Genomic DNA, 22,818 nt, shown 5'->3' with positions numbered 1-22,818 from the left:
TTCAAGCTCAATCTCCCTACTTGAAAGGAGAAAAAAAGAGATAAAATTATCTCAAAAAACACAAAAAGGAGGTAGGATGGAATAGCAGAGGTAGGAAAGATGGGGCCAAAGGGCTAATCCATGGCTCTTAGAGTGAAGAGTGGCAGTTCATATAAACTGTGCCATGAATACAGAGTTATAAACTGACAAGGATTTTAAAGGTAATAACTTTGGTGAGACCAGACTGAAAGAAGATAGTCCTGCAGGCCAATTCTGTCTACTGCTGGTTTTGTAAATAAAGTTTTACTAGAACACAACCATACCTGTTTATTTACATATTGTCTGTGGTTATTGGGGTAGACTCACCCCAAGGTAATCCCCAACGAGAAAAGCCCTGGGGTAATCCCCTCTCTTTGAGTGTGGGCAGAAGCTGTGACTTGCTTCTAACAAATAGAATATGGTAAAGGTGAAGCAATGTCATTCCCTTGATTAGATTACATCGTATAAGATTCTTCCTTAGCAGTCTGGAGCAAGATTCCTCTGATGGTTTTGAAGAAGCAATCTGCTATGTTATGAACTGCTTATGGAAGGGCCACATGGCAGAGAATTGCAGGCAGTTTCTAATAACTGAGGTCCAGTGGTGGGATTCAGCCGGTTCGCACTGGTTTGGCAGAACTGATACCTAATTTTTTGTTCAGTTTGGCAAACCAGTTGTTAAAATGGCACTTGTAATCAGGGGTTCTTTCTAAGGTGGGCACCTAGGCAGCCGCCTAATGTGGAAATCACTAATTTACATTCTGTACTTGTTTTTAACGTTCATCTGTGCAATAGTGTATTCTAAGTGCGAGAAGTAATGTTCATTCTGTCTACAGGTAAAAACAAATTGCAAGTGAGGATACCAATTAAGAAGCAATGTGGAAATATCTTAAATAATGGTTTTATTGGTTTTTGTTGGGTATTATTTAATATTTTTTATTAATATTTTATTTTATTATTTTTTAAAGGAATATATATATATATATTTTCAGAGACAGAGAGAGAGAGAGGGACAGACAGACAGGAACGGAGAGAGATGAGAAGCATCAATCATCAGTTTTTTGTTGCGACACCTTAGTTGTTCATTGATTACCTTCTCATATGTGCCTTGACCATGGGCCTTCAGCAGACCGAGTAACCCCTTGCTCGAGCCAGAGACCTTGGGTCCAAAGCTGGTGAGCTTTGCTCAAACCAGATGAGCCCGTGCTCAAGCTGGTGACCTCGGGGTCTCAAACCTGGGTCCTCCGCATCCCAGTCCGACGTTCTATCCACTGCGCCACCGCCCGGTCAGGCTAATATTTTTTATTAATATTTTAAAGCTCATAACATAATCAGCCCCTGAATAAAGCTGGCTCATTGCTATGAGGTCAGTTGAAGATCCTTTACCTCCAGCGGGCACACGGGTTACATTTCTCGAAAACAGACAAGCAAAAGGTCCTTAATGCCAGACAAGGCATTTTCCAGGGCCTGGTTCAATACTTCATCATCTGTCTAGTTGGAAGAGTGCAGCATGGATTCTACAGGGGAGTCCTGCTCTGGACGGGCTGTCATCCACTGATGGGGAGGGTAAAGGTGGGGAAAACCCATGAAAAGAATCCTGGCCTTATATTTCCAATATTCTGCAAACAGGTATATCCCATTAGTGATGTGGGTTAGGTAGCTGATAATTTCACCTGTTTTTCTAATATGAATCTTCCTAAAGTAGGATATAGAATAAATTAATTAAAAATTGTATTGGAAAACCTTTTGGGAAAGTTTTAAAAATAATTTTTTCTCTCATTTGCAATCTTACAAAGTTATAAATTCAGTGATATTTGAGTTTCAGCCGTAGCATGAACAAGGCAAAAGATTTGAGCAATTGTAGTGACAAAAGGTGGTCTGGGGCACCCATGCTGGGTCTTAGCTCTGGTGTCTGCCTATGGGCTCAACCTCAGCCCTTGTTGAAACTAAACTGCAGTTTCATCATCTGTCAAATGGACATCATAATACCTGTGCTGCCTCGGCTGGATTTTTTTTATTGTAGATACATTATTTTTTATAAGATGAGGAGGGAAATTGAGATAGTCTTCAGCCTCTGTTAAGGTTCTGCAATGTCATTTTCTTATATTGCTTGAGTTATTTCACAGGTCAGCATGACCTAGAATTAGAAGTGAGCACACAGTGATTCTAAGTCATAGAGGAAATTGTTATGAACTTGAAGTGGATTTAGAGAGAAATTAAGATAGAAGTAAATATCTTGCAGAAATAAAATTGCTTCATGATTAGACAGCCCAGTGAGCTACCGGGTACACACTGGTTGCTTCCTCCCCAGAACAATGCGTTGACCTGAATCTTTTAAATGACTTGGCTCAAAGCTGTGGGGACTTGGTGAGCTGCTGCGGGCACTCTATCAGAACAATTGGTGCCATCTCCATTGCTGTGACACCCTCACCACATCCTTGTCTCTGCTCCAGTGCCCTGCTATCCTCCCACGCCTGCTCACACAGAGCTTCAGCCTGATGTTAAGATGATAGATGTAATTCCACACTCTTCATAAAATTAAGCTGCAGGGCAGGTTGTTACTGTCTTGTTAGAAACCTCTGGAAATCATCTTGATTGTTTCTGAAATATAAAAACCATTTTATTTAGAAAAGAAAACTAAAAAGCTTCTGCTCAGCAAAAGAAACCGACAACAAAACAAAAAGGCAGCCAACCAAATGGGAAATGATATCACAAACAACAGCTCTGACAAGTGATTAATATCCAAAATGTTTAAAGTACTCACAAAGCTTAACAACAAATAAGCAAACAGTCCAATTTAAATATGGGGAGAGGACCTGAACAGACACTCCTCTCATGAACAAATAGACATATGAAAAGATACTCATCCTCACTAGCTATTAGAGAAATGCAAATCAAAACTATAATGAGACACCACTTCACATCTCTTAGATTGGCTATTATCAACAAGACAGGAAATAAGTGCCTGACCTGTGGTGGCGCAGTGGATAAAGCATCGACCTGGAAATGCTGAGGTCGCCGGTTCGAAACCCTGGACTTGCCTGGTCAAGGCACATTTGGGAGTTGATGCTTCCAGCTCCTCCCCCTTTCTCTCTCTCCCTCTCTCTCTCCTCTCTAAAAATTAATAAATAAAATTAAAAAAAAAAAGACAGGAAATAAGTGTTGGAGAAGCTATAGAGAAAAAGGAACCTTGTTCACTGCTGGTAGGAATGTAAACTAATACAGCCATTATGGAAGAAAGTATGGTGGTTCCTCAAAAAATTAAGAATAGAGTCACTATATGACCTAGCAATCTCTCTACTGGGTATCTACCCAAAAAACTTGAAAACATTGGTACATAAAGACACATGCACCCATGTGTTCATCGCAGCATTATTCACAGTGTCCTATCCCTTGATAGAGGATTGGATAAAGAAGATGTGGTACATATGTACTATGGAATACTACTCAGCCATAAGAAATGATGACATAGTACCATTTATGACAACATGGATGAACCTTGAGAACATTATACTGAGTGAAATAAGTAAATCAGAAAAAAGCTGAGAACTGTATGATTTCATACATAAGTGGGATATGAAACTGAGACTCATGGACATAGATAAAAGTGAAGTGGTTACTAGAGGGGAGAGTTTGCAAGGAGGGTCCTCTTAGCATGGTCTAGGACCTAGACTCTAGGTATTGCCACTCCTCCCAGGAGAAATCCACAATCACATCCTTGAATGAGACTAATTTCTGTAAGAATGGTGTCTTCTTGTTCTGCTGTGAACCCCCATGGGTGATGTGCAAAGATACAGAAAATTTATCTCAGAGGTCATTCCTGGAATGCTATACAGAGTATGTAAAGCTATAATTTTTATTATATTTTGTGAGAGAAACAAAAATCTTTCAAAAATACTACTCACTATGAAAAAATATAAAACCCAATAGAAAAATAAGCAAAAGAAATGAATAGATACTTCATAAAGAGGCTATTAAAATTATCGTTACATCCATAAGAAGGTGCCTGGCTTTATTAGCTATCAAGGAAATACAAAATCAAGCCATAATGAGATACAACATGGCACCTACCAGAATGACTGAAATTAAAATGGCTGACCATATCAAATACTGGTAAAGATGTGGAATAATTGGAACCCTCATACACCACTGCTGTAGATGTAAAATGGTACAGCCACTTTGGAAAACAGTTTGATAACATCTAATAAGCTGACTTTTCAATTCCACTCCTCTATACTCAGTAAAAATACAGACATGTGTTCATCAAAAGACCTCTATGTGAATGTTGATAGCAGCTTTATTCCTAATAGCTCCAAACTGGATGTGTCCATTGCAGGAGAGTAGAGGAACAAATTCTAATATAGCCATACAACAGAATACTAGTCACAGTCTACTGTGCATTAATCATGTCTTTTTATATTCTGTTTTATGATTCTTCAACATCTGGGGCCTTACTGACCCCGGAGGGGCTGCCTCTTCCAAAATTAGCCAGTGTCTAAGCAGCTTGCCCTTGAGTATACCTTTTAAATGCAAAACAATCAATTTAGAGCCCATACCCCTAACCAACTCCTCTATCGGACTGTTACACTCCAGGCCACTATCCACTTCTCTAATCACCTCAGGGCTAGGTACCAGACAACTAGGGACAGCCCCTACCCACTGAAAGTGTTCAAACTGGCCAATCCGAAACCTGCTTAACCTGCCTTGTCCAATTCATTTCATAGAAACCATAATAAACTTCTTGTCTATTGTATTAATCTGCTAGGCTGCCATAATAAAACATCATAGACTAGGTTGCTTAAAAAACAAGGCTATGCCTGACCTGTGGTGGCGCAGTGGATAAAAGCGTCAACCTGGAATGCTGAGGTTGCCGGTTCAAAACCCTGGGCCTGCCCGGTCAAGGCACATATGGGAGTTGATGCTTCCTGCTCCTCCCCCACCCCCTTTTCTCTCTATCTCTTCTCTAAAATGAATAAATAAAAATAAAAAACAAAAAACAAAAAAAAAACAACAACAAAAAACAAGGCTATAAGTCCAAAATCAAAGTACCATCACGATTGGTGTCTGGTGAGGGCTTTCCTCTTGTGTTCACATGACCTCTTCTCAGAGGCGGATTAAGGTCAGTTGAGGTCCTGAATGCAGAAGAAAATATTGGACCCCCTCATTAGAAAAAAATGTAAAGTTGGGGTTTTGCAGGGCCCTTCAGAAGTCAGAGCCCAGGGCACTTGCCCGCCGTTAAATCCGCCGCTGCCTCTCTCTCATGCATAGTTATGGAGAGAGAAAGAGAGAGAGAGCATGAGCACTCTGATGTATCTTCTTTCTTTTTGTAATATGGAAAAATATATGCTTTTTGATTAGTTTTTAATTTTAATTTTATTGAAATATATTTGACATATAAATTATGTAAATTTGAGGCATACATGTTTTTTTGTTTTTTTTTGTTTTTTTTTACAGAGACAGAGAGTGAGTCAGAAAGAGGGATAGACAGGGACAGACAGACAGGAACGGAGAGAGATGAGAAGCATCAATCATTAGTTTTTCATTGCGCGTTGCAACACCTTAGTTGTTCATTGATTGCTTTCTCATATGTGCCTTGACCGCGGGCCTTCAGCAGACTGAGTAACCCCTTGCTTGAGCCAGCGACCTTGGGTTCAAGCTGGTGGGCTTTTGCTCAAACCAGATGAGCCCGCGCTCAAGCTGGCGACCTCGGGGTCTCGAACCTGGTTCCTCTGCACCCCAGTCCAATGCTCTATCCACTGCACCACCGCCTGGTCAGGCGAAGCATACATGTTGATATGACACATTTATATACTATAATATGATTTCTATTGTAATATTGTAACACCTCTATCACATGATGTAATTATCATTTCCTTTTTGTAGTGAAAATAATTAAGATCTAGTCTCTTAGCAAGTTTGATGATTATAATAGTATTGTTGTCTGTGGTGTCTCTTCTTATGAAGACACTAAACCCATCAGATTGGGGCTCCACCCTTATAACCTCATTTAACCTTAATTATTTCTTTAGAGGCTCCATATCCAATACAACCACATCCGTGAGTTAGGTCTTCAACATATAAATTCTAGGGGTCATAAATATCCAGTCCATAAAACCCATATTTTCCTTGATCTCTTTTTCTCTTTACTGACCTTGGAGCTTTTTAGTGTGACCACTTGTGGTGTGGTATGCTCCGTCCTCTTGAAATCTGTGAGTATAACAAAGTATTCGATGACCGTTGTCTCCCAATCTGTTGACCTCACTGAATAATAAAAAAATTTTATCTTTTAAAACACACTGGGAGTAAAAAACAAAACAAAAAAAAAAAAAAAACACTGGTAGTCACATGTTACTACTTTTAGTAAAATGTGTAAACCTTACCTCCATTTAGGTCCTTTACTTTCCCTACTTTTGTTTTAATCATCAAATATGATATAGAAAACTCATTAGGAAAAGGAGAGTCTATTGTATATGCCCATATTCCTGCTCTTTTCCTCAAGTATTTTTGCTCCTGATGCTTTAAGATTCTTTTTTTTTTTCTCATTCTGGTTTTTTTTATTTTTTTTTATTTTATTTTTTTTAATTTTTTTTCTGAAGCTGGAAACAGGGAGACAGTCAGACAGACTCCCGCATGCGCCCAACCGGGATCCACCCGGCTCGCCCACCAGGGCGACGCTCTGCCCACCAGGGGGTGATGCTCTGCCCCTCCGGGGTGTCACTCTGCCACAACCAGAGTCACTATAGCGCCTGGGGCAGAGGCCAAGGAGCCATCCCCAGCACCCGGGCCATCTTTGCTCCAATGGAGCCTTGGCTGCGGGAGGGGAAGAGAGAGACAGAGAGGAAGGAGGGGGTGGGGGTGGAGAAGCAAATGGGCGCTTCTCCTGTGTGCCCTGGCCGGGAATCGAACCTGGGTCCCCCGCACGCCAGGCCGACGCTCTACCGCTGAGCCAACTGGCCAGGGCCTCATTCTGTTTTTTGAAAAACTTCTTTATCCAGTTGTTAAGGGTAGGTCTGCTAGCAACAAATTCTGTGAATTTTCCTTTATCTGAATATGTTTTTATTTCCCCTTTTTAAAGAAATTAATTTATTTTTTATTTACTAGATTACAAGTGTACTATAAAAGGATATAACCTAGGAACAGTCAGATGGAAGAGAAGCATAGGGCAAGGTGCGGAGAAAAGGCATGGAGCTTCTGTGCCCTCCCCAAGCCTGCTCCTCACCTCAAATTTCTTCTTGTTCACCGATCCAGAAGTTCTCCAAACCCTGTCCTTTTAATATGCTTTATGGAAATTTTATTACAGAGTCATGGCTGATTAAATCACTGGCCATTGAAGATTGAACTCAATTTCCGGGCCCTCTCCCATCCCCAGAAATCAGGGAGGTGGGGCTGAAAATTCCAACCCTCTCATCACCAGCCCTTAAGTGAGTTTCAAAAGTCACTTCATAAACAACAAAAGATGACTTATAGCTCTCACCACTTAGGAACTTGTAAGAGTTTTGGGAGCTCTGTGACAGAAACAGGGATGAAAACCAAATATATATTTCTTATTATAAATAACAATATTACAGTCTACTTCTTTGTCTTTGAAAACAGATCTCCTATAGCAAAATAATCATAAATGTAAAAGATAATAGCACATGATTAAAATCTCATTTCATCATTAATAACTACCCAGTCCATCATCATATCATGAAAATGTGTGCCAGTATGAGAACACTCCTATTTGTGGGCTTCAATTCCATCTTTTTCTTTTCTCTTTTTTTTTTAGAGTGAGAAAGAGAGTGTGTGTGAGAGAGAGAGAGAAGCATCACCTGTGGTTGCTTCACTTTAGTTGTCTATTGATTGCTACTGTGCCTTGACCAAAGGACTCAAGCCAAGCTAATGATCCTTTGCTCAAGTTAGCAGCCTTGGGATCATGTTGATGATCCTGTGCTCAACCTGGTAAGTCTGTCTTCAAGCTGGTAAGCCTGTCCTCAAGCAGATGAGCCCACACTCAAGCCAGTGACCTCGGGTTTCTAACTGGGGTCCTCAGCATCCCAGATCAATGCTCTATCCACTGCATCTCTACCAGTCAAACTTCAAACCTCTTGTGAGGTTGCAAAAGCAAATTGTGTCAACAAACATATGGCTTCACCCTTTCAGGCATCTGGTATAGTCAAGTTAAGAGACAATATCGCCTGACCTGTGGTGGCGCAGTGGGATAAAGCGTCGACCTGGAACACTGAGGTCGACTGTTCGATACCCTGGGCTTGCCTGGTCAAGGCACATAATGGAAGTTGATGCTTCTTGCTCCTCCCCTTTCTCTCTCTCTCTCTCTCTCTCTCTCTCTCCTCTCTGAAAATTGAATAAATAAAATCTTTAAAAGAAAAAAAAAAGAGACAATATCATCTCTAGCTCTGAACCCCTTTGGAGATGTTAATAAAATATTGTATTTCTCCCATCACATACCCCATTTATTAATCTCTTTTCCTCAGCCACTATTTTCTTACTCTCCATTTATATCCACCTTTCCACCTCTGGAAGGGACATTAGGTTTGGCATTGTGCTGGACTAGATCACAGGCAGCAATATTCTTCTAGCAAGTGCCTCTTCCTCAGTGCACTCCTGTTCACTAGAGTAAGATGACACAGGTGCACAACCAGTGAGTGGCCAATACAGCTGCAGTCATTGGTATCCTCGATTTTTCCAAATTGGGTAAAGGCACATCCTACCCCATCAGGTCCTTAAGAATTCTGACATAAAGATTAAAAACAGGCCCTGGCCGGTTGGCTCAGTGGTAGAGCATTGGCCTGGCGTGCAGGAGTCCCGGGTTCAATTCCCGACCAGGACACACAGGAGAAGTGCCTATCTGCTTCTCCACCCCTCCCCCTCTCCTTCCTCTCTGTCTCTCTCTTCCTCTCCCGCAGCCAAGACTCCATTGGAGCAAAGTTGGCCCGGGCGCTGAGGATGGCTCCTTGGCCTCTGCCTCAGGCGCTAGAATGGCCCTGGTTGCAACAGAGCAACGCCCCAGATGGGCAGAGCATCGCCCCCTGGTGGGCGTGCCGGGTGGATCTCGGTCGGGCGCATACAGGAGTCCGTCTGACTGCCTCCCCGTTTCCAACTTCAGAAAAAATACAAAAAAATAAAAATTAAAAATAAAAACATAGTTACAGTTTCTTGCTCAGAACCCATCCATTTCCAGCCCTTACAGTTGCAGCCCTGTTACTATTCCATCAAATAGGAGGGAGGAAGTTGATGTGATGTGTGGGAGAAAGAATACCAGGGCCTTCCTCACTTACCTCCTCTTCCCCAGATCCACCAAAAAAAGAAAAATTTATCCAGTAGGAACACTCCTTTAGCCCCACTCGTGTTCATGTTGAGTGTGAGCACACACTCATAAAGGCATGTAAGCCAGGCCTCCATGCTTTTATCTCCCTGTTGTAGATGACGACCACTGTGTGTGTGTGTGTGTGTGTGTAATTCAAAGTTTGTTGCTTATTTATTATGTCATTCCATACAATTTTAAGTAAACAGCGTTTGAGAAAATATACTTTGGAGTGTTAAACAGTGAAGGCAATGTTGATGAGGAAATATTTAAGTGTTTTACATAAGGTAGTAAGAGGCACCACTTCCACCATCACCCTCTGGAATTTGTATATTTTATATAAAAAGATTAAAAAGAGTTCATTGGTATTTTACTAGCATGATTCTTTTAATCTATGAATCACGATAAGCTTGAACACTTTCAGAATATTCTGAGCAAAGTACTTTCTTCCACTAGCAGATGTAACAGTTTGTTTCTTTTAAAAACAAGCAAATCAACACAAAGAAAAGTACAACGCAACTCCAAACAAAAGTCAGCATATTTCGGTGGCTCTGAATTTTAATGTTTCTTTCTACTATATTACTTGAAGAAATAAAATGCAACTCAGCTTTTAAAAATGAGATTAGCCTAACCAGGGGGTGGTGCAGTGGGTGGAGCATCTACCCGGGACGCTGAGGGCCCAGGTTCAAAACCCCAGGGTCACTAGTTTGACTGTGGGATCATAGACATGACCCCATGGTTGCTGGCTTGAGCCCAAAGGTCGCTGCCTTGAAGCCCAAGGTCTCTGGCTTGAGCAAGGGGTCATTGGCTCAGCTGAAACCCCCCAGATGAGGCATGTATGAGAAACAATCAACGAACAACTAATGTGACACAGCTATGGATTGATGCTCTTCCCTTCCAGTCTGTCTGTCTGTCTCTCTTTCCTCTCTCTCTCACCTAAAAAATAAAAATAAAAAGACATTAAACTTCTTCACTATAATTATACTTACCTTATAATTCAAATGATTGAACTGAAGCCAATTTTCACCCAGTAAAAACCATGACTACAACTCAAACTGCTCTTACACTAAAGAAACATCTTTAAAATTTAATTGTTTCTTTAAAAAATCAAACCCGGCCTGACCTGTGGTGGTGCAGTGGATAAAGCGTTGACCTGGAAATGCTGAGGTCGCTGGTTTGAAACCCTGGGCTTGCCTGGTCAAGGTACATATGGGAGTTGATGCTTCCAGCTCCTCCCCCCCCTTCTCTTTCTGTCTCCTCTCTCTCTCTCTCTCTCTCTCTCTCTCTCTGTCTCTCCCTCTCCTCTCTAAAATGAATAAATAAATAAATAAATAAATATTTTAAAAAAGGTTTTCTTTAAAAAAGAAATCAAACCCAAGATGCACAAGTATAAGTGAGTAACCAGCAATTTCCCCTTCCAGGTACTATACCAGTAGTTCTAAGTATTTTTAAAGCTGGGGAACAGATACAGAATCACTGTAAATTGCACTAAGATACCAATAACTCCTTGGTAAAACTACACTAATAGTTTCCACTAGTAATGATTTTTTTGATCAAGCATGTACTATAATCAGCATTTGAAGTACTTCTGTTATTTCAAAGATGCTCAGGTTGAGAAATACATTTCAATACTTGAAAAGAAATAAAACTCAAAATGAGGTTTAATATTAAATCATTTAGAAGACCTCAGTTACCAAACAACTAAAAATACACAATAGCAACCCTGGTGGGATGGCTTGGCTGGTTAGAGCATTTTCCCGAAGCACAAAGGTTGCTGGTTCAATCCGCAGTCAGAGTACATACAAGAACAGATCAATGCTCTTGTCTCTCTCTTTAATAATAAATAAATAAAGACATAAAGAAATAAAGATAAAATTAATATGAAAAATGGCAGTGTCACACATGTACAATTAAAATTATAGACAGAGAAAGCCACCCTATGCCTTTGAGAATAATAAAATGAAAACACAGCCTGGCCTGTGGTAGCACAGGTGGCACAGTGGCTAAAGCGTCAACCTGGAATGCTGAGGTCACTGGTTCAAAACCCTGGGCTTGCCCAGTCAAGGCACATATGACAAACTATCAATGAACAACTAAAGTGAAACAACTATGAGTCAATACTTCTTGCTCTCCTCCCTCTGTAAAATCAATAAAATAAAGTCTTTTAAAAAATTAAAACATAAAAAAATAAAAGTAAAGTGTGTAGAAGAAAAGCAATGTTCTTTTTTTAAAAAATAAAAAATACATAATAGCAGATAAATAGAAAGTTATTAAAATCATTGTCTCTAACAATACAAAAATTAAATATTAAGGCATCTTTTACTTTCATCTTGGTATATGCAGCGAAGAAAAATGTTTTAAATAGGAAGCAGTACTTCTATTCAAATGCTTTCTAATGTATTTGGCAGATTTGTTTTTATATTCTCCTATCCCACATACCATGGAAAGCTTTCATGATTAAAAAAATGTAACCCAATCCAAGAGAGAAGTATAAACATTCACTTATTAAAGAGAAGCAGTTCATCCTTGAAAAATAAAAAAAAGGAGCTACAAAGAATACTATGTGTAATGCTCCGATGCCAGTATTTTAAATTTTCTGGAGCAATTTATGTTTCAGTAATTAAAAGAAAGAAGAAATGAAGACATATTAAGATGAGAAACCTATTAATATGGATCATGCTGCAGAATAATTGTTCACTCAATATTCCACTGGGACACAAGTTTTTGAAAAGGGCTTCATTTTTTATTTTTATTTTTTTAGATTTTATTTATTGGTTTTAGAGAGAGGAAAGAGAGAGAAGGGGGGGAGTGCGAAGCATCAGCTGGCAGCAGTTCCTCCTCATGTGCCTTGACCGGGCAAGCCTGCGGTTTCCAGCCAGTGACCTCGGCACTCCAGGTCGCTTTATCCACTGTGCTACTACAGGTCAGGTGAAAATAATTTACAGTAATATAATCAATTTTCTTGGTGACCTTTCAGCTTAAAACACTGTAATGTAAGAAACATAAAAAAAAAATTCTTTTATAAGAAGCCACCTTGATACCAGAAAAGAGGAATGAAAGATTTGAACCCGGTTTACTTTCTAAGGGATGCCAAGTGGAACCCATCGTCTTTAGAGCCAGTTCGGCTTAAACACTTCACCATAGCAACCCAGTTCCAGCCTCGGTGAATTCCTCCTTTGTGATCTGTTTTATCCTCCAATTTACAGTTTTAGAGCTTTTGAAAGTTGTTCTCTTTTGTCCTTTTTCTTACTTGATGGGACTAAATATTTTTTATTTTTTTATTTTTTCATTTTAGAGAGGAGAGGGAGAGACAGAGAGAGAAAAGGGAGGAGGAGCTGGAAGCATCAACTCCCATATGTGCCTTGACCAGGCAAGCCCAGGGTTTCGAACTGGCGACCTCAGCATTTCCAGGTCGACGCTTTATCCACTGCGCCACCACAGGTCAGGCACTTGATGGGACTAGATTAGGAGTTTCAAGTGAGATAATACTGCATATGGATGTCATAGAATTAATGGGATGGTGACACTCCTGAAGTGCTCTTTATTGTCCTTGGCATATTCGAACAATGTGTAGGCCATAGCAGTGCTGAGATTAACTTCTACTGTTTCCTGTAACTTGGCTAATATGCTCTACTCTACAACTAAGAATAGGGTGTTGTTGTTTTTTAAGTGTTCATAGTTATAATTGGAGGTGTCTAGGGATATGTTTCTGTCCAAGAAATCTCTATTATGAAGGCTTTGGGAATCACCATTTTCACCTATCCTATTATATTGACATGAAACTGGACTTCATTGCCACAAACTTTCATCTCCTTCATATATAAAACGTTGGCACTCATTTTAATGACTCGCGAAGCGCCTTTTGGGCTTTCATGACTTGGAAGAGAAAGCACGGGCAGTGGCATCGATGCCTGTACATCCCTGTTCCCTGCCTTCGGTTTCAGAAGGAACACCCTTCACACTGCAGAGGACAGTCACACGCACCCCTGGCCCTCAGGCAGCGTGAAGCCAGGGGCTGAAGGGCTGTAGGCAGGAGCCCTGGCAGCAGCAGGCGGGGCGCTGGTCAGACAAGCACTACCCGCTGTTGAATTTTATTGATTGTAAAGTGTGCTCCTCAGTTTTAAGAAATCATCCTCAGAAATCCAAATTGGCGCAGTATCTTCTGTCCTGGTTCTTTCATGATATTCTGAGCATTTGCTTTACCACTAGGAAGCAAAGCCCAGTGGAGAGGTAGTGTCTATTCCTGCCAAGGCCCAGCTGTAGCCCCGCAGGGCTACAAGGAACAGTCTGACTTGCCAGCTGTATTCACGGTCTTCCCCCCAGGGGTCTGCCACATGGCTATTTGCACTTCCTAGTTCTCTTCTTGGCAGACAGAACAGTTGTTATGGGCATTTTATGCCTCAGAAGGTGCAGGATTGGCAATGCCTACTTTCAGCTCGTCTCCGCATTGCTGCAGACCCCCATGTCCACTCATTGTGGACCCAAGTGGCCACCTTAAGCAACTACATGGGGATATCTGCTTGTCAATACCAATTACCTTCCAAACCTCGAAAGGAGTTTTTCTGATGGCCGTCAACATGTGCTCCTTTAATGAACCCCTCAGATTCCCATAAGGCTGTGCCTTGCATGGACATCCTCCAATAAGCCAGGTTTCTATTGCCCTCTTGTCTGACCATAGTGCCAGGCCATTGGCCACTGTCCAAAAGTCAGTAAGAAGCCAAACATAAGGGCTTTTTACCACTGTTTTGGTCTTCCATACCTGCTGGGAAAAAGCATGCGAGTCAGACAACTAGGCTGATCTGTTTTTACCTTCTTCAGTCAGAGTGGTGGCCTTCCAAACAGGATGTTGTCCATTCACCTTGGAACTGCTGTCCACAAACCAAGCAGCTCTTTGTCAGTCAAAAGCCATTTATAGGGCCCTGTCCAAGTAACAATAGAATCCAACAGCTCCTCACAGAGTTCCAGAGTCAGTTCTAGGGGAAAAGAGGCTCCCTGCTCATGAGAATCTCCTCCTTGCATTCTGCAGGCATGCTGTATAAACTATTTCCACATTGTTATGGAACTCTTCTGGGCACCGCTATTCCCATTAGAGCACTTCTCCAACATCATCATAGATGCCTTAGTGCTATGTGGGTTATTCTGAGCAACAGGCAATTTTAGCTTCAGGATCAAGGGAAACTTTTGCCTCTCCCTTTAACTACCTAAAAGAACTTGAATTAGGGGCCATACTCATGATTAAAGATGATCACTTTTTGACCCACCTATATAGCAGGACAAACTTCTATTTACTAAACATCTGCCATGACACCTTTAAATACCCCGATGTACCTTACCTCTCATCCCTAGCTCAGAATGTCTTATATACTCATGTTCCCTTTCTATTAACTTTTTGTGCATATGGGGGTCTCTGATTCTCTTGGGTATGCAGGCTTCCCATACATATGTATACAACATGGGGCAAAAATAGGTTTACAGTTGAGAGTACATGAGTTTATTCTTGCATTATTATTTACTAATTATTGTATTATTTTCCATACAAACAAGTATAAACTTTTTTTGCCCCACCCTGTATATTAAATTTGGTTATTTTCTCTTGGTGACCTGTCTCTTATTTATTTTATTATTAAACCTGTCAAAAGAACCTTAAGGGTAGAGAAGTTTCTTCCTCCTCCACAGTGACACTCTAGTATATGATATGTTATCATTAGTGATATTCACCAAGTTGTGCATTATCTCTCCAGAACTTATTTACCTACTAGTTGTAAATTTGTATCCTTTAATCACATCTCACCAGCTTGGCCCCATAGCTCAGTTGGTTAGAGCATCACTCCAATACACCAAGGTTGTGGGTTTGAGACCCCATGACGGCACATACAAGAATCAACCAACAAATACATAAGTAAGTGGAATAACAAATCAATGTTTCTCTCTATCAAAAATCAATTTAAAAATTTTTTCCAATTTCCCCACCCAGTTTGCTATAATTTAAATTGCTATTCCCTAAAAGTAGTGCTTTATTTTCCTGTGGCTGTTTTCAAATTATTTTCATTGTCTTTAGTTTTCAAAAGTTTAATTATATCTTGACAAGAATTTCTTTGGGTATAGCCTGTTGAGATTCCCGCAGCTTCTTAGATCTATAGGATTGTGTCTTTTGACAAATTTGGAACATTTTATTTATTATTTATTCTGTCAAACAAAAAAATTTTAACTTTCACAGCTTAAAGTCTTTAGTTTTATTTATTTTTTTCATTTTTAAAATTTTTATTTATTGCCTTTGAGAGAAGAAGGGGGGAAAGAGAGACATCAATTTGTTGTTCCACCTATTCCTGCTGTCACTGGTTGATTTTGTGTGTGCCCTGACTGGGGATCAAACCCAGGATGATGCTCTCAACCAACTGAACTACAGGCCAGGGTTTAAAAGTATTATTATTATTATTATTATTATTATTATTATTATTTAATTCATTTTAGAAACGGGAGAGAAAGAGAGAGAAGGGGGGCAGCAAGCATCAACTCCCACATGTGCCTTGACCGGGCAAACCTGGGGTTTCAAACTGGGGACCTCAGCGTTCCAGGTGGCTGCTCTATCCACTGCACCACCACAGGCCAGGCTTAAAAGTCTTTTTAAAGAAAAGAGTTTATTAAACCATTGCTAGCAAAAACAAAACAAAACAAAACAACAAAACAGTTTTGGGGCAGGGAATCTAATCCACCAGCAAACAGTATGGCAGGTAGAAAAGACAATCAAGGCTGTCATCCCAGAGTTTTGCAAGAGTTTTCATACATTCAGTAGGAGGGAGAGATGTAAGCCATTCTGAAAGGATTGCATTAGCTATAGACAAAGAGGGTGGGGGAAGGTGAAGCAGGGCTAGTTCTGGGACAGAAGCAGCAGAGTCCATAAAGCTCATGAGTAAACAAGAAGTGGAGGCCCCTGGGGTTCCATGGCCCTGACTCTTTTCTCTCTTTAGAAAACCACAGAAATAGCCACGGAGTTTAAGCAGTCTTTTGTTGGTTTTGTGCTGCAGTTGTTAACTATTAACCAATTTTGTCTCTTCCTTCTATCCTCTGGCCTGCTGTAATTTTTTAGGACATCAGAATTTTCTCTTTGTCAAGTCACTCTTTGGCCTCACTGTCTGGGTTCTTTATTGTCTCAGGTCTATGAATCTCTTTCAATCTTTTCAATCAATTTCCCTCTGTTGTTCAGATTGAGTGAATTCTACTGATCTGTCTTAAAGTTGACTCATTCTATCAGCTGCCATCTCGATTCTACTTTGAGATGATACCGTGAAGTTTTTATTTCTTTTATTGTATCTTTCAGTTCTATAATTTCCATTTGGTTAAAAAAAAAAACACTCCTATTTTGCTGCTTAGATTTTTCTAATTTTTCATTTGTTCCAGGATTATTTGTAGAAGTTGTAATCAATTGTTGGAACATGTTTATGACAGCTGCTTTAAAATCCTTGTCATATAATCAAACATCTGAGCCTTCTCACTGTTGGCATCAGTTGATTGTCTTTTCTCACTCAAGTCGTGAATTTTCTTTCATTTTTGGAATACTGGATAATTTTCTATTGTATCCTAGGCATTTGTCTGTGATGTTAGGAGACTCTGGGTCTCATTAAAATCTTTTATTTCAGCAGCCAGTCATCCTGTTTAGGTTTAACATGCTGGTTTTGGCCTAGTTTTTGTGCCGTGGTTCCAACAGCAATTTAATTTTCAGAGCTCTTGTGGTGTTACTTTTCATCTGCGTGGTCTAAATGGTGCATCTGGGTCTCCCACTTGTCTTTGGGACAAGTGTTGCTTGAGGCTTTGGGACAGATTTCCATAAGGCAGGCCTTAAATGTTTCTTGGTGGTAGAGGGATGAGATGGGCTCCCCTGTCCAGAGCCTCCTGATTGCCCAGGTATCTCTGCAGGAAAGGGGAATCTCAGGCCTTCAAGGTCAAAGCAGACATTTTGGGCCAGGATGCTTGTCGTAGCTGGGTCCTTCCTGTAGGTTCTGCCTGCCTGCCCCAATGCCTCTGGGCAGGGAGGGGTTTTCCAAATCTGGCTATTTTGTTGGGTTCTTCCCGCCAGTTTCACCCACCAGTCTCACACCTTCATTTGGGAGAAGAAAACCTTAGCTCTTTGGGCTAAAGGGACCAAAGTTTTGCCATCCTGAAGCTGCCTTTTTGGGATATTGATTTTAAGCTGTTTATTAAGAAACAAGACTTGAGTTTGACCTGTGGTGGTGCAGTGGATAAAGCGTTGGTTCATAACGCTGAGGTTGCTGGTTTGAAACCCTGGGCTTGCCTTGTTGAGGCACATATGGGAGTTGATGCTTCCTGCTCCTCCCTCCTTCTTTCTCTCCCCCCCCCTAAAATGAATAAATAACATCTTTTAAAAAAAGGACAAAGAAGACTTGAAACTTTGATGCTCCCCCAACCTGCTCAAGAGATTCAGACAAAGAAACCTGCTTTAGGAAGGGAGCTTTGGCTTAATCACCTTAAGAAGCTTCACCCTAGCATTATTAATTGGGAAGATTCCAAGCCTGTTAGCTAGATACACCCTGTGTCCCATTGTTTCTGAGTTGCCTAGGAAGAATTTTCATGCCATGCATGTTCGGTTCTTCCTTAAGTACCTGTAAGTTGGCCATTCCCGTCCCCCCCCCCCCCTTTCTCCTTTGTTAAAAACATGTCCAAGGCCTGACCTGTGGTGGCGCAGTGGGAGAAAGCGTCGACCTGGAACACTGAGGTTGCCGGTTCGAAACCTTGGGCTTGCCTGGTCAAGGCACATATGGGAGTTGATGCTTCCTGCTCCTCCCCCTTCTCTCTCTCTCTCTCTCTCACTCCTCTCTCTCTAAAAAAATCAATAATAAATAAAATATTAAAAAAAAAAAAACATGTCCTATATACCCAATGTTGCCTCGGTGTCTTTGGAATTTTCATACTTATATGAATTCCCATGAGCATATATTAAAACTTCTATTTTCTCCTGTTAATCTGTCTCTGTTAATTTGATTATTGGCCCAGCTAGAAGAATTTAGAAGGTGGGAGGAAAATTATTTCTATTCTTTTAGCCTTTGCAGGGACCTTCAAGGTAAAAGAAGTTTTCCAGGCCTGGCCTCTTGCTGTGACTGCATCCTTCCCTCAGGTTCCCCTTGCCTTCCCGGGGGTTCCGATGGGGTAAAGGCATCTCAGGCCCAGTGGAGAAAGAAAGCACTGCCCTGGCCAGGTTTCTCAGTTGGTTAGGGCATTGTCCTGAGAAGCCAAGTTTGTGGGTTCTATTCCTGGTCAAGGCACATACAAAACTCAACCAATGAATGCATAAGTGGAACAACAAACCCATGTTTCTCTCTCACTCAAATTATAAAGATAGAGAAAGAGAGCACTTCTTGTGGTCACTTATTTTTATTTTTGTATTTTTCTGAAGCTGGAAATGGGGAGAGACAGTCAGACAGACTCCCGCATGCGCCCGAACGGGATCCACCCGGCACGCCCACCAGGGGCAAAGCTCTGCCCACCAGGGGGGGATGCTCTGCCCCTCCGGGGCGTAGCTCTGCCGTGACCAGAGCCACTCTAACGCCTGGGGCAGAGGCCAAGGAGCCATCCCCAGCACCCGGGCCATCTTTGCTCCAATGGAGCCTTGGCTGCGGGAGGGGAAGAGAGAGACAGAGAGGAGGGGGGGTGGAGAAGCAAATGGGCGCTTCTCCTACGTGCCCTGGCTGGGAATCGAACCCAGGTCCCCCGCACGCCAGGCCGACGCTCTACGGCTGAGCCAACCGGCCAGGGCCTTGTGGTCACTTATTTTAAGTGAACTCCCAATCCATCCCCTCGAGGAATGAAGAGGCTTGCCTTAGGTTGTCAGGGGGACTGTCTTGTGTTGCTAGATTAGGCATGAAGACATGCTGGGCCTGAGTTGCCTTCTCTTGGTCAGGGGGATGTAAGATGCCCTGCAGTTGTGCTATTCCTACAGTCCTGGAATCCTAAATGAGCCTATCTTCCTCTTACCACCTTTCATAGTTTTTACTCTGTCTCCTGTTTTATTTCCAGGGTTGATAGTTGTGCTTAGAAGGAAAGAATAGGGAGAAATGGGTGTATGCTGTCTTGTTTGAACTGGAAACCTCTATTTTTAAACTATTTGTAGGGGAGCAGAATTTTCCACCCCAAAATATATCTCTTTGGCATAAGTATTATTTTAGGCTGGTTGTTTTTTAGAAAAAGCATACTCAGAGAAAAGCTCACAAAACCAAGAAGTTTTCCTTTGTAAGGAGACATTTACATTTGTAAGGAAAATCTCCATTTGTAAGGGTGTCTCCCTAGCTGTACCGGGAGGGGGGGGGACCTCAATCTTTAGAAACCCCTATGAATGGAAAAGGCGACAATTTAAATTGAAATCCGCATAACAACCTTACCCTTGTTTACTGTGTTTTTCCTGATAGCCTCCCATAACGACTCTCTCAGCCCAACACCTTTTGTTTGCAGCTGAAGATCGTATTTAAAGTAATGATTTCAACCATTTCAAAGTTGTACTCTTTTCCTGGGTCTCTCCGTGTATACAATAGGCTTACACGTGACAAGGAGAAAATTCTGATGTCCTCAACAAATTTACTGCAGAGCAGAAGGTAGAAAGAAGAGCCAAGAAAGGGTTAATCCGTTAACACCTGCTGTGCAAAACCCATGAAAGACTGCTTAAACTCGGTGGCTATTTCCCAGATTATGTAAAAAGAGAGAATAGCCAGGCGCCACAGAACCCCAGGAGTCTTCTCTTCTTGTTTACTTGGGAGCTTTACCGACTGCAGCGGACTCTGCGTTTAGGTCCCAGAATTAGCCCTGCTTCTCCTTCCCCCACTCCCTTTGTGTGCAACTAATGTAGATTCTTTCCGAATGGCTTACATCTTTCTCTCCACCATTAAATGTATGAAAACCCTTGCAAAACTCTGGGACAATGGATATGTCTGTTTTTTTTCTACCTAGTCATGCGCCCCTAAACTGGTCTTGTTTTTTTATTTTGCTAACAAGGTCCAAATAAACCCTTTTTAAATTTTTTATTGAGGTAAGTTTTTAAATAAATTTTTTCTTTAACATGTTATTAAACTTTTTTTTTCTCCTGTTAATCTGTCTTGTGTCAATTTAATTAGTAGACCAGCCAAAGATCCTAAAGGGTAGAAAGACAGTATTTCCAACCCTACACTATCAGTGCCTCTCAAGTCTGACCTCAAACCCAAGCCTCTGTTAACTCTTCCCAGGCCAGTGCTAGGCTGGTCTGACCTTGAATGTAGGCTTCTGTCAACAATTCACCACTGGCCTGACCTGTGGTGGCGCAGTGGATAAAAGCGTCAACCTGGAACGCTGAGGTTGCTGGTTCAAAACCCTGGGCTTGCCCGGTCAAGGCACATATGGGAGTTGATGCTTCCTGCTCCTCCCCTCCTTTTCTCTCCCTCTCTCTCTGTCTCCTCTCTCTAAAATGAATAAACTAAAAAAAAAAAAAAATTAAAAGAAACGGAAAAAAAAATTCACCACCAGTGCCCCATCTCTTATATATCTTCCACTCATGCCCCTCTGGTTTACAACTAAAAACCATGGCTTTTTTGATAGCATCAATCAGAGTCTGAAAGACCAGTGTAACAGGCTTTAATGAAAGGAAACCTGCCAGGCTGTCTCGTAGAGGAGAGCAGCCCCAGCTACAGACTTAGGCCACGTTTTAAGGGTTAGGGTAGGGAAGTAAGAAGAGTGGCGGGGCATTTGCTGGTTGGCTGCTGTTATTGCTGGGTGCAGGGGTGCTTTCCCTTAATTACAGATGTTGGTGCATTTTCAATCGTCAGCAGTTTCAACCGTCCATGACTTCATCAGACATTCCTTTGTGGTTGGTCACCTGCCCCAAGCCCTGAAACGAAACTCGTGCGGCAGGGTTAAAGAAATGAAACCTAAGATATTTATTTATTTATTTATTTATTTATTTATTTATTTATTTTTACAGAGACAGAGAGTGAGTCAGAGAGAGGGATAGACAGGGACAGACAGACAGGAACGGAGAGAGATGAGAAGCATCAATCATTAGTTTTTCACTGTGCGTTGCAACACCTTAGTTGTTCATTGATTGCTTTCTCATATGCACCTTGACTGCGGGCCTTCAGCAGACCAAGTAACCCCTTGCTCGAGCCAGCGACCTTGGGTCCAAGCTGATGAGCTTTCGCTCAAACCAGATGAGCCTGCGCTCAAGCTGGCGACCTCAGGTTCTTGAACCTGGGTCCCCTGCATCCCAGTCTGACACTCTATCCACTGCGCCACCGCCTGGTCAGGCGAAACCTAAGATTTTTAATTTTTTTTTTTTTTTTTTTACACAGAGAGAGAGTCAGAGGGATAGATAGGGACAGACAGACAGGAACGGAGAGATGAGAAGCATCAACCATTAGTTTTTCGTTGCGCATTGCAACACCTTAGTTGTTCATTGATTGCTTTTTCATATATGCCTTGACTGCAGGCCTTCAGCAGACTGAGTAACTCCTTGCTCGAGCCAGCGACCTTGGGCTCAAGCTGGTGAGCTTTTGCTCAAACCAGATGAGCCTGTGCTCAAGCTGGCGACCTCAGGGTCTCGAACCTGGGTCTTCCGCATCCCAGTCCGATGCTCTATCCACTGTGCCACCATCTGGTCAGGCAGATTTTTAAACTTCATTAATGACACATTGTCTGGTGCTGTGCCACCTGATATGACAGACAATAACTAGCCACATGTGGCTACTGAGCACTTGAAATGAGGCTTATGAGACTGAGAATTGAATTTTAAATTTTATTTACTTTAACTAATTAAAATTTAAAATACATACTCAATTCAGCTTTTGGAAAACTTCTGAAGTATGTGGAACAACTTGTAATCTGTTTTCAACTAAATTTTATGAACTCTATATACAAATTGAATATTTCTTTTCTTTTTCTGTTTTTTAAAAGATTTTATTAATTTTACAGAGAGAGGAGGAGTGGAGAGTGAGAAGTATCAACTCATATAGTTGCTTCACTTTAGTTGTTCATTGGTTGTTGATAGTATGTGCCTTGACCGGGCAAACCCAGGGTTTCAAACTGGTGACCTCAGCATTCCAGGCCAATGCTCTATCTATTTCTGATGAACATTAAAAAAGCTTATTTGAATTGATTTTAGAGAGAGGGGGGAGTAGAGAGAAACATCAGTTTTTTGTTCCACTTATTTATGCACTCATTGGTTGATTTTGTTTTTCTTGTGGGAGAGACAGAGAGAGTCAGAGAGAGAGACAGACAGGGACAGACAGACAGGAAGGGAAAGAGATGAGAAACATCAATTCTTTGTTGCGGTTCCTTAGTTGTTCATTGATTGATTTCTCATATGTGCCTTGACTGGGGGGCTTCAGCAGATCGAATGGCCCCTTGCTTGGTCCAGTGACCTTGGGCTCAAGCTGGTGAGCCTTGCTCAAACCAGATGAGCTTGCACTCAAGCTGGTGACCTCGGGGTCTCGAACCTGGGTCCTCCACATCCCAGTCTGATGTTCTAT

At 41.5% G+C, this 22,818-nt stretch overlaps 1 pseudogene; it reads right to left on the bottom strand.

Moving 5' to 3' along the window:
* Positions 1-12,392: 12,392 nt before the first annotated feature.
* LOC136386328 (RWD domain-containing protein 4 pseudogene) lies at positions 12,393-13,793 on the bottom strand (annotated as a pseudogene).
* Between the last annotated feature and the right edge of the window lie 9,025 nt (positions 13,794-22,818).

Source organism: Saccopteryx leptura, chromosome X (assembly GCF_036850995.1).
Source record: "Saccopteryx leptura isolate mSacLep1 chromosome X, mSacLep1_pri_phased_curated, whole genome shotgun sequence".
In the NCBI taxonomy this organism is placed as follows: Eukaryota; Metazoa; Chordata; class Mammalia; order Chiroptera; family Emballonuridae; genus Saccopteryx; species Saccopteryx leptura.
This window is presented reverse-complemented; position numbering and strand designations above follow the sequence as displayed.